This window comes from Corvus brachyrhynchos, unplaced genomic scaffold (genome assembly GCF_000691975.1).
Source record: "Corvus brachyrhynchos isolate BGI_N302 unplaced genomic scaffold, ASM69197v1 scaffold346, whole genome shotgun sequence".
Classification (NCBI taxonomy): Eukaryota; Metazoa; Chordata; class Aves; order Passeriformes; family Corvidae; genus Corvus; species Corvus brachyrhynchos.
In genome coordinates, this window is record NW_008238644.1 from 5,488,822 (window position 1) to 5,501,496 (window position 12,675).

Genomic DNA, 12,675 nt, shown 5'->3' on the forward strand with positions numbered 1-12,675 from the left:
CAGGGCATTGCACTGCTGGGATCATGGACCTAGGAAGGGAGGAAAAGCCTTGTAAGTGTAAGAGCAACTGCAGCCAGAGAGAGGAGTGGGAACATGGGAGAGCAGCAGCCCTGCAGACAACGAGGGCAGGGAAGAAGGAGAGAGGCAGGAGGAGCTCCAGGTGCCAGAGCTGAGATTCCCTGCAGCCCATGGGGGTCCACGGTAGAGCAGAGATCTGCCTGCAGCCTGGGAAGGAGCCCATGATGGAGCAGGAGGAGGTTCCCAGAGGAGGCTCTGACCCTGGGGGAAGCCCACACTGGATCAGGCTCTTGCCAGGACCCCTGGAGAGACTGGAGACTGGGGACCCATGCTGGAGCAGCCTTTTCCTGAAGGACTGCGCCCTGTGGCAAGAGGACACATGGAAAAGACACACTGGGGCAGGGGAAGAGAATGAGGAGGAAGGAGCAGCAGGGACAAGGTGATGAACTGACCACAGCCTCCATTCCCAGCCCCCTGCACTGCTTCAAAGGAGGTGGAGAATTCTGAAGTGAAGTTGAGCCTGGGAAGAAGGCAGGGATGGGAGGAAGGTGTTTTAAGATTTTGTTTCATTTTCTCATTACCCAACTCACGCTTCTAATTCACAGTAAATGAAGTTAATTTCCCCAACTGGAGTCTGTTTTGCCCATGACAGCAATTGCTGAGTGATGATCTCTCCCTGTCCCCACCTCATCCCAGGAGCCTTTCATTGTGTCCTCTCCCCTGCCCAGCTGAGGAGGGCAGGGATGGAGAGGCTGGGTGGGCACCCAGCATCCAGCCCAGGTCATCCCACCACCACAGGATTGTATTTTTAGGCCTTGTCTCTCCAGGGAAATTCAGAGTCTCTTTAGCACAAGCTATCCTGGTGTAATGCTTCATGTTGAATTTAAGAATTAAAATCTTTCTCTTGGATGCTGAAAAATAACTTTGTTATTTCTGGGGAATTACACCGGTATAATTACACTGATATAATTATGTTTGTAAATCAGATGCAAGATTTCTCAGTGTGGGCACTAGGGAAGGGCTGAATTTGGTGCTTCTGGAAATGTAATTGCAAATAGCATTTATTTTTTTGTGTTATACCCTCCCCTACAACTAAAAATAGGAACATAACTTAAAAGGAGTGAAACCTTGCTAGTTACTTATTTTCTCTCTCTTAAAATGATAGGTGAAGAGACAACCTGGCATCAATCTCCAGTTAAAAATTATTTTAAAAGCACTTTAATTTTCATCCTTGGAGTGCAGAAGCAAAGTGAAGTCCAGTTAATGTAGTGGCAGTGCAGAATTCCAGCTTACAACCTTCCTGTTATTTTCCGTAATTGTCTCCTGATTTAGCTGCTGACAGCAGTGAGGGGACTGTAATGGTGCAGTTATCTCCCAACAGCCAGAAAAAGCAAAGGTTTATTGAAAATCTTATTTATGAGGAATCTCCCTTCCTGCATTGTGACAAAACCCCAAACTATGGCTCTTCCCTCCCTGTTCTGCAAGAGCTCATTTTTGGAATTAATCTGTGCTGTTCATGCAGCAGGTAAAAGGCAAAGGCTGTAAATAGTAGTATTTCAGTCCTGTGATAGTTTTCCTTTTGGCATAAGGATTAGAATGGAGGGAAAGGGGTTTTCTCAATGAAAAGTTTTCCATGTTACAGGGCTTGGGCATCCCAGAAGGTCCCTACAGGGTGCACAGAATCGGGAATTGTCTGTGAAATGTCTGGAATCAAAAGCCACTTTAATGCCAAGTCTGATTGTGTTTGTGAGGGGACAATTTCAGATGAAAGCTGATGGATTTTATCACTGGGGATGGACTTTGCAAGGACTGAGAGTCTTGGGCATTACAGTTTTGGGATGAGGACGGTTTTCAGGTGGTAAATGCCAGGAATGATCAATAATTGTTTAAATCTGTAGGGTTTGATGCAGCTCTAAGGCCATTACTTGTCTATGCCATCCTTTTGGTGCCAGTGGATGTGCTGCAGCTCTGTCCAGCTTTAAATGGAATGACAGGAGGCAACTCTGGACAAAGGCAATTCCTAAAACAAGAGGCCAGTTGTACAGTAGAATATGTGTTTTAAAGAACTGCAGCGAGTTTCTGGAGATGGCTGAAAACTTCCCCATGTCATGGAGTTGCTGGATAAACATTCCTGGCTTGGTGGTGGCTGTGTTGGAGTGAATTGCTGTGGAGAGCAGCAGCAATACTGGGTGAGTCTCCTGTCTGCTGCAAAGCCAAACTTGTGCTGGTTTTTTGGGTTTTTTAGATTTTATCTGGAGTTTTTATTCCTGTACTGTGACTCCAGAGTGTCACTATTGAAGCAGATGCTTAAAGTAGTGAATGGGAGAGTGATGGCTTTGGAGAGACTCAGTGTAGCACACTGACCCTTAGGACAGTCTGCCTGGCATCTCTCAGAAAAGCCTTACAATTCTCACAGAGACAGATTGATATGGGGGCTCTCTCCCAGCCTCAGTAATTCTGCTCTGCTGCAAACTGAAACATCCCTTTCCTAAACAGCTTTTCATATTCTGGACTCGTAGCTGGTTGTTTTTCAAAATTCAAGTTATCTACTCCCATTATAAAACCTTTGCCTGCAATTTTAGAGTAGAAAAAGCCATTTAATTTTTTTTCTTCATTTTCTGTTTTTAGAGGAAATGTGTTTGTAGAAAATGGACATTAAAAAGAGGCTGCTGCTTGTAGTGTGTAGTGAGCTGTTAACTGTGAACTTACAGAAATCAATCCTAATTCCCATGTAAAAACTTTTTATGCACAGGGTATCAAGTCACAACACACAAAATTTGGGCTATTTTAACCTCCAAGTTAGGAAACTTAATGAGTGATTGGCAGGGAGGTTGTGCTTTTTCCGGGTGCATGTTCAAAGCTTACTCCTTGCAGACGATCCCTCAGGTTATCTCAGCTCTTCTGTTCCATGGAGTAATAGTTACCTACATCTCTCAACACTGAGATTTTGTTCAAGTTTCTTTTCAGAATGGAAATGTAAAACTGACATTGTAAAGGAAGGTGACGTGTTCCAGAACAACACAGGCAGCTCGGTTGAGATGAGATTGTGTAACCCTTCTGCTGGAAGACTCCTTACCCTGACTCCTGTCCTTCATCTGTGTGTAGATAATTCTTACTAAATAAAGGATTTATCTTTGTGAATAGAAATGGCTGTGCTGTCACAACGGCTCTTCCAGCTTTGCAGAAATTCCCAGAGGAAACGGGCACTGGTATGGAATGTGAGTCCTACTTCAGCAATTGTTTGTGGTGCTTGGTCGTGCCAGTGGAGCAGGTAACCAATCTCAGGGTGTGGGTTGGTAGAAGGTGACTGAATTCCAGGTGATCCATCAGAGAGGAAAGTTCATGGATCACACCTGGGTTCTGCCCCCACTCAGCTTTCACAGCCCCTGCATTTGTGTGTGGAGCTGCAAAACCAGGTGAGGAGCTCGTGCTGGCTGCATCCCCCTGATGGGAATGAACATGCTTGTGAGAAGCCTGACTGTTTCTTGCTTTAAAACACTGTATTTTTGTAAATGTAAACTCTTAACGCGTGATCAGTCAAAGCAGAGCAGTTTTAAGAATCTGCTTGAGCCCTTGACATGACATTGTAATCACTGACTGGATTTCTGCTTGCAGCTGCAGCTCATTATCAAAGCAGAATGCAGGAAATATTTTTTTGTTGTTATTCACTGCACTGCACTGCACTGATCTGGGCCGCAACAGCCACTGTCCTGCTGTCACTGAGCTCTGTGTGGTTGTGCACCATGGATGGATGGATGGATAGATGGGAGGGAGGGAGATCCTGGAGCAGCCTGGGGTGTTCCCAGTCTGACTGGATGAACTTCCAGCTGCTGTTTCTAAGGGTTTATTTGGTCTGCCTTTAAATCCTGTAATGGACTGTGCAGGAGTGCTCCGTAGGTGTTGCTGATGTTAATGGAATGGCCACATCATGGATGGAAGGGCAAAAGAGATAAATTGTAGATAGATATATAATAACGTATAGAGCAGATAGAATTCAGCTACTTCTTGACTTTAGTGGATAAATCTGATGTCTTTATAAGAAAATCCTTAAATGGTTAGTTCTTGAAAACTATCTTTTAAATTCCTCCCAGGTGACTTTTGACCAGCTTCTGCAGATGTTGGGACTAAACTCAGGGAATAGCCATGAGCCTTATCCAGCCTGGAAAACCAGCAGAGACCTTGAGAGAGGACTTCTCCAGAGGCAGGTCTGCAGGCTGGGGTTGGGATCTCCCTCAGATGAGAAGTGTCAGTTGTACTAAGTTGCACAGTGGATTTATTAGTTGAAAGAAAAAGAACCAAAATGCTTTACTGGTGTCTTTGGACAGAATGTAAAACAGCACCCCCAAAGCTGAAAGAGTCATGTAACAGCTCCCCCACATTCATTTCCAGTTTCTAATGCCCTTTATAAAATTGTCAAGTAAAACATTTTAAGTTACACCAATGTAAACTGGTAAAGTCTCAGCCTTGTGCTGGAGAGGGAGAAGGAAACAAGTTCTTCCCCTCAATTATGGAGAGGAATGAAGAGCCTGGAGCAGAATACATCAGGTGGTGGGGTGTCTTTGAGTGCCTTGTGCAGTGCTCTGCAAGTGTCAGCTGAAGATTTTCCCCACATGCACACACCAACAACTATTTAGAAAAGTGGAGGTTGAACAGATGAAAAGTTTCCATTTTAGACTCGTTAGAGAAAATGGAACATGAAGGTCAGTGTGTATTGGGAGAGAACCATTCAAGAACAGCAATGGAGGAATTACAGAATGGGCTGTGAGCTTCTAAAACATGGAAATACATGTTCATGTGTTTTCACACAGTTGTAAAAATCTTTATTTCTTCAGTGAATTGAAAATCTTCCTGGCTTTTGAAGAAAGCAGATAAAAGATTCAGCTTATTTACAATTAAAACCAGGGAATGTTCTCTGGGGAAAACAGTGTTTGCAGAATCTGTAAAAGGTGATGAGTGATATCGCGTGTCGATGCCGCTACTTGTGATTGCAGGAACGTAGGATATTTGGCAGGATACAAGGGAGGGGGAAGAGCACAAGGCACAAGTATTTTAGGCTGGAGTTGTTCCTTCTGCCTTGTGGAAATTGCTTCACTTCAAAAAGCCCACACAAGGACTGTGCCAGTAACACACACACACAGTGTTTCCGAAGTCTACGGGGTAAAAATTAATGACCTGATGTTGTACAATACAGAGACTTATTTTTAAAAAAAGTGATGTTTTATTTTACAGTAGTTAAATGTCAGAGGAAGAGAAATTCAATGGTGATCTTGGGTTAGTGGTGAAGGAAGATTTTCTCCATTCAATCCCTTCACTCCAATCTGAGTGCTAATCTGGGCCCTGCATTACAGCAGCTGCACGCAGGGACCCCTTGGGCTTTGTGTGTGAGCTGATCTCTCCTCCTTAGACGTGACCTTACTTTGTGCCTCTTCTTCCTCCCTCTCCCCTTATTGGGGCTGTAATTTTGTAATTCTCCCTAAAACGTTTCCTGTCTATAAACTGGAGGAAGCATTAGCAGCTTCTCTCTTAGGGCCGGGCTTTATCCCACATGTTCTGTGGAGAGGTGCTGCCTCCAAAGGTCACCTCGGTGGGATGGGACACTGTGAAGGCTCCTGTGCTGTCTTGGGACCTCTGTAGCCACAACCTTGCAGGGAGAGGTTTGTTCAGTGAAATGCTGCTTGGGGAGCTCTGGGACAGCCTCTGCATATTCCAGTTTGGGCTTCGGGTCACCTGAAACAGCAGCGTGCTCTGACAGCCTGCTCCAGGTGGTTCTTGTCTGCTGAGGCTCAGGTGTTACTGGGGTTCTCCAGGTGTCTCATTTTCAGCAGCATATCTGGGTGAGGTAGCTGTGCTTCCAAAATGCTCAGGGAGCTTTGCAGACAGCAGCCCATGCACATGATTCCCACAGTGTGGAAAGATCCATTTGAATGCCACGTCCACTAAAAATCAGTGTTTAGCAGAACCCTGCTTAGTGCTGCTGCAGAGAGCAAACCTGGCTGCTGAAGGTGTGTTTGGGTGCTGTACTGCTGCAATACATGGAGCAATTGCATTCAGTCTTCTGCCTCCTTATCAGTCCCTGGAATTTTTGATGTTAGAAATCTCCAGCTGACCACAGAAACCTTCTGTCACCAAATGTAGAACTCCATGGCTAAAATGTTACCTCCTAAAGAGCAGCATGAGCACGATTTAGCCCATTAGGTGGGTTTTTTAATAGTTGCTGTTGCCTATGTTCCCAGCAAAACTGGTAGTTGGAATTTCCAGCAGGTATTGAATTCTCAAATCATAAAATATGTTGTACCAAAAAGTGGCAGAAAGTTGCTTAAATATTCTTAAGACTTTGTGCAACTCATGTGCTAGGTTTGTACACAAATTACTTTAATTCTGCCAGATTTAGCTGGATATTTCCACGATGCAATGGCATCATGCTGGGAAGAATTTGTTGGCACAACAGCCATGTGTCCAGCATGTGCTGCTGGTGTGGGGTGTTTAAAACACTTTGTATCTTCTCTTAGGAGATGTGATTCACAGGTGAGTAACGCTCTCAACTCCTAATTCATACAGGAAATGCCACACCATCGAGCCCTGGTATGCATAAATGTACTAAGTATGTCCAGTGAAAATGGAACAACAGAAGTTGGGCTGCAGCACTGAAATGACTTCCTGATGGAAATGGTCCAAGAATCATTGATAGCAAGTCAAATGCAAATAGCACTTGTGAAAACCAAAAGGGAAACACAGAAAACTACTTTTTACTGGATGATCAGCTCTGGAAGCTGAAAAAATGTGGGTTTTGTCAATTATTATAAATTATTATTTATTTTATTTTAATTGAAGGCCCTAAGCTTTCTAACTCTTATTCAGCCTGCTGGGAAGCAGTCAAGCTCCAGCAAATAAATGTCCGTGTGATTCCAATAGGTATCTAGAAAAGCAGATCCTCCAAATGGCTGTTTTCAGACTTGATATCAGAGTCTCTGTGGAAATTCCTTCCGTGGGATATAAGCTCACATCTAATGGCAGTCTCTGATTTAGGCCAAAGCTGCTTTACTGACACTCGAGCCATCCTATGGAGATCCTGCTCTAGCTAAAAACCACACAGACTTTCACAGCCCATAAATCCCACGGAATACATCTCTTAAGTACTTTACTCAAAGGAATGTTAAGCTCTTTTACTAAATCTGCAAATTACAGCTATTTGACAACTCTGAGTTTACAGTCTGACAGCTCACGTCATCAGTCGGAACGGGATGAGCGGAGTCAGAGGCGGCATCGCTTGCTGCTGACTTGCAGGGATCTGGTAATAACAATCCACTGGAAAATGTTGGAAAGCTGTGACAGCCTGGGAACGGTTTGTGACATCTGTTAAACACACTTGTTTTTACTCCCACTGACTGCAGCGAGATGGGAGTGGTATTTCATGGAAAAGGAGTGGTTGTGTTCCAAAGCAGGAGCCAACAGTCTCCCTCGAGGACTTGTGCCACCATCCAGGTGAATTTCTATACAAATTACCACATCCCAATACTTGAGCCAGATTAAAAAGAAGTTTCTCAACATATTGTTTCTCCCTGACTGGTAATGAAGTGAAAGCAGTGGCCTGTGAACTCTGCAGGAGCAGGAGAGATGGGGGAGGCTGGTGAAGCCCTGGCTGCTGAGTGCTTTGGGGTGCCCAGTGCTGGCAGCGTGGGGAGTGAACACTCACTAATGGCTTCACGGTTCAGAGCAACTCAGCCCTGACTTAAACTGAAATGGGCAGTGGCAGGAGAGCTGTAAACTCACAGGTGCACCGGTGTCATCTGAGCACAGGCAGCCTGCAGGAGGCAGGAGTGTGAGCAGCCAAAGAGAAGAGCTCTGTCTTTCTAAAGACTCCCTGGATGAGTTGTGCCCTGTGACTGAATATAGGGTTCCTTGAAGTGCAACAAAGTTTATGATGTTTTGTAGGCACCATCTACTTGTTTGAATACACACTTGGCCTGAAGTTCTTCCTGAACCTGCTGTAAGACCTGTGGGAGTGGTGGCAACAGGAACTGAAGGAAACACTGGTTTACCAGGTAACGGCAGCGCAGCCAATTCAATTCAGCCAGTGCTGCTCTTTAAAATAGGTGCAGAAAAGAACATGGCTGTAGAAAAACTGTTCTTGCTGAATCACCCAACTGTTGCCAACATAGTTTTTGAATCCCCGACCCAGTTTTTGCATCACAGACTGTACAGCAGAGGTGGGCAGTGGCTGTGAGTGTGGTAATGAGTACAAAGGGAAGCCCTTGGCATTGTCTGAGTGCTGAGTTGCTGTTCAGCCAGAGGTTTATCTGGAACCAATTGACAGTCTGGGATCTGCCTGGCTGAGGCTGATTGAAGTGTTTGGTTATCCACTAACTATCCATAAACAGAGGAAATTAAATAATTGTTATTTAAAAAATCCAAACCCACGTAGAGGATAAAGCTTAATGTTTCCATTCTTTCCAAAGGCTTCTCCAGCAGTCTTTGTTTTTTTCCAGGGACTTCATACCTTCCCACCAGCCTTGGGGCTGATAAGGTATGAGAACAATATAGTCTGTGAATTCTCCATCTTGAAGATCTTTTCCCACCTAAACAATTCCATGATTTTGTAATCCATAAACGAGCTAGGACAAATGAGGGACAAGTTTGATGCAAGCAGGGTATGGTTACCTAAACCCTGGTGTTTTCATCCACTGAAAACTGAGTGTTTTATGCCTGGGAAGTGCAGAAGTGAATCTTTTCAATGTCTGTGACCTTTTCTGTGAGAGTTGCCTCAAGTCCAACGTGAACACCTGCAGCCAAGTCCACTGGTCACACACACCTTGACAGCATCTTCTTAGTGAGGAGCAGGAACAATGTAAGGAAATGCTCACACAACTGAGAATATCTGTTTGTCCTATAAGGAAGATATCTAAAAATGTCCAGACTTCAGCCTAGATGAATGTCTGTGGATCTCAAAATCTTGGGACTGCCATCACAAAGGACACTATAAAAAGGTTGGAAATGGAGAGGCTGCTGCATGTCCTGTGGATAATTGCCGGCTCCGTGTGCCGTGTGTGGGAAGGTCACTTCACACAGGCAGTGCAATTACCTCCTGGACAAATGGAAAATGAAATTGCAACTTTGTGTGTGATTGTCAAGAACACAACCCAAAGTACTGGCTATGAGCAGAACCTCTGCCCTCTGCAGCGCAGGGAAGCTGGCACTGTTCTCCCTGGAAACAATGGATTTGAAAACGTCCCTCTTAAAATGTGCCCCTTCAAGGTGTCCAGTGAAAGATGATGAGCTGCTAAGTGTTTACAGTGGTTTCTGCAGCTCTCAGTCTAACAGAGAAATCTCATCACCTGAGACCTCCCAGGGTGCTAGTGGGAAGCTAAAATTCAGACTGAGTTTAAGCAGGGCCCAAGCTGACAGCAGATACAGGGCTTAACTACAGGGGATGTGATGCATTGGAGAGGGATTGAATGGTCCTATGCTGTCAGGATGGACTAATCACTGAGTTAGTGGGGTGGGTTTTTTTTTCCTTTTTATTATTATTATTCAAATTAAGGGCAAGAAGGGAAAAAAAAAAATCAGTATACCAGCACTGTGTTGCCTGGAGTGGGTGGGTTTCAGAGGACACAGAGGTGCAAGTCCTGTCCTGTTGCAGGTGGAGGCAGATGAGGTCTTCTGAAAAGCAACAAAAAAAAATTCACTGAGAGATTATGAATTACAATTTTTTTAAAAAGCCTTGGTTGTAATCACTCAGCATATAAAAAACTCCTTTTGTTTTAACTTTACTCTTAATTCTGGGGAAGGTAGTGAGGGATGCAGGAAGTACCTTTAATTTGTATTTCCTGTCGTGTTTCTTTGTGTTGTTGAAAGCAAACATTTGGCTTAAGGAAGATTTGCACAGGTGTAAAGCTTTCCTTGTATGAATACTCAAACAAATGGGGGTCTGTCACTGAACTGCAATTTAATAATTTTTTTAACAGGCTTTGTTGGGTTGGAAAGCATTTATTCTGTTAGGCTATAAAATAAAAGGATTTATCCTTAAAATAAGTTGATCAAAAATCTCTTGTGGAAATGCTGAAGCTAAGTGGAAGGTTTCCAGAAAAATCGAGCATTATTATGATTTTTTGAAAGTGTGTGTAAAATAATCCAGTCTTCCAAAAAGATGCTTGAAGTTGTTTGGATAGAGTTGGCATCTGCCAGAGTCGAGTCACACATAAGATAACATGATTGACCATTTTTGGCATGGGATGGGCTAAATTGGCTCATCTGTTGGCTGTCAGTCTCTTCTGAATTAGATCCAACGCTTTGTAGGCACGTTTCCATCTGGTTAAGTTTAGGACTCAAGCTGTTTATATATTAAAAAAAAAAGTATTTTGTACCAATAACAATTTCTAGAAAAAGGTTTTTGCTTATGTTCCATTTTGAAACTATTTGGTTTTCTTTCCTGGTTAAAATAACCTCCTGAAGAGTGAAAGAAGATGTGCCCATGTATTATGTTAAGACCCTTGAAACATGCAAATAAAATGGAAATAAATTAAAATTTTTATATGTGCATATTTAAATATATGTATATATGCATGCATATCATTCTGTAATATGTGACTCCTCTAAATTGGAAACCAGATTTTAAGTCTGCTAATATTTTAACCATGTGCATTAGGAAAGGAGGATGAATACATGCTGTTACACTCACATTGAGTCTTTCTAAGATTGGCCTTGCATTATTTTTATTCTGAATATTCGCCATCTGGCACCGGGAGCTGCAGTATTTAGTGCCACAAATAATAATGAAAAATATGGTAATAGCTTGTGATACTTTAACGTAAAAATATAAGACAGAGGGTATAAAGCTCTGGGCGTATGATCTTACAGCTGCCAAAGCATGTTGTTCCCTCTGCCCTTGTTTTCCATAAATGAGTCTTTGATTGGAGACAGCAGCAGTAATGGGAAAGTCATTGGTTAACGCACATTAATGAAACTGCGTTACTGGAGTTAATGAACTACAGTCCTGAAGAAAAATGAGCAGGAAAAACGCCACGGTTTGTGCCATTGTGTTCAGGTAGCTGTGGATGCATCCGAGACACACCAGGAAAGTGTCTTTAACTCCAGATTCACCTGAGACAGAGGGGCCTCTGTCTTTTTCACATCAGACAAGCCCCATAGACATGCCTGAACTTTAAATGAAATTGCCTTTTCCTTTTCTCTCCCCCCATCAAAATACAATGAGGAGACTGTTGCATATTCAGCAAAGCTGTTGTTCTTGCTGCAGTTAAATTGCATAATTAGATGGGGCTTAAAGAGAGCTGAACCTCGGTGATTGTGCAGGCTGAGGCAGAGGTGAATTGCAGACCAACTCTTGGAATTTACCCAGGTGAATTGCAAATCAGCTCATGGAATATATCCAGGTGGATTGCAAACCAGCTCAGGGAACTTACTGAGGTGTTGGTGCTTCAGGAAAATAGTTCCAGGATGTTTGGGTTCAAAGGCCACGGGCATTTCCTGAACATTCCTTTCAAGAGAACAGAGGAATTTACCTTTATGATTTCTGTAAGACTGGGTTTATTTTTGAAGACTGGCCAAGCAGCTCTGGGGATGGCAAGAGCTCTGTGGCCATGTTTTGTGGCTGCTCTGTTGGCATTAAAATCAACCACTTCAACCAGCTCTGCTCTGTGGGATCTCTGCTCACCACTGCAGCATCCCCTGCACTTGAAACAAGAGTGTAAAGCACAAGGTGCCTCTGGGCACAAAGAGTTTCATGTTTCCTGTAGAAAGGAAATAATTTATAGAACACTACAAGTAACAGCTCCATCCACACCAAACTGGACTTGGCTCTGCTGGTCTGTGCAGCTGCCCCAGAAGAGCCACAGTGCAATGGGAAGGATGGAAATGTGGAAGAGAATTTGAGTTTCCAGCTGTTACCAAAGAGTCCTGGCCAGCCCTTTGGGCTCTGCCATCTTCACCCAGCAGTTCCAGGTGCTAGCAGCAACTGGCTTTGAACTCTGGGATGCCCAGAAACTGCTCCTGCCCCTCTGCAGCTCATCCTCGCCCGTCATGGATTTACTGCCAGTGAGAAGATCAAACCTCCAGTGAATCCACAGCAGCTTTTGAGTTCCTCATGTCCTGATCCCTTTGCCTTCTCCAGGTTTTGTTCCAGCCTGTGCTCTGGCTCACTGCAAATACACCAGGCCACGCCTGAGACTTTTTGGTTGTTACTGGTTGCTTCTGCTTTCTTCTTCCCTTTTTTTTCCCTTTCTCCCCTGCTAATGCAGTCACTTCCCTGAAGTGGCTGAGGTTGTTATTCCTGCCAAGGGAAGGAGGGCACACAGAGCCTTCTGTGCACAGAGCGCTCGCCTTGGCCCAGGCACAAATGGGAGCTTTTCTTTCCTCCTGTTCAGAAGGCACCAATAATGAGGTGCTTGGCCATGGAAACTGGTAAGAGAAATGCACAATTTAAAGGAAGATTTACAATATGAAGTTGAAATGTTGGGAGGAAGGTGGGGGGAGAAATGGAGGACTAGACAGGGACTGATCTGGGGGCTCAGAGCCCGCTAGCAGCACAGTTTAATGGGGCCAGGAGAGCCTCAGAGACTGTGACTGTGCTGGAAGTGTCTGACTTGAATCAGGAAGTTTTCAGCCTTGCCAGGCAGGGGTGGGTGGCTTTTGGTGTTTGGTGGA

At 44.1% G+C, this 12,675-nt stretch overlaps 1 protein-coding gene across 1 annotated transcript in view; it reads left to right on the forward strand.

The window, feature by feature from the left end:
• The first annotated feature begins 181 nt into the window (after window positions 1–181).
• Window positions 182–12,675, forward strand: part of KIAA2022 (KIAA2022 ortholog) — a 175,419-nt gene continuing 162,925 nt past the window's right edge. The window contains exon 1 of the mRNA XM_008636274.2: window positions 182–12,432. The gene's annotated coding sequence lies outside the window, so the exon portion shown is untranslated. The remainder of the gene's footprint in view (window positions 12,433–12,675) is intronic.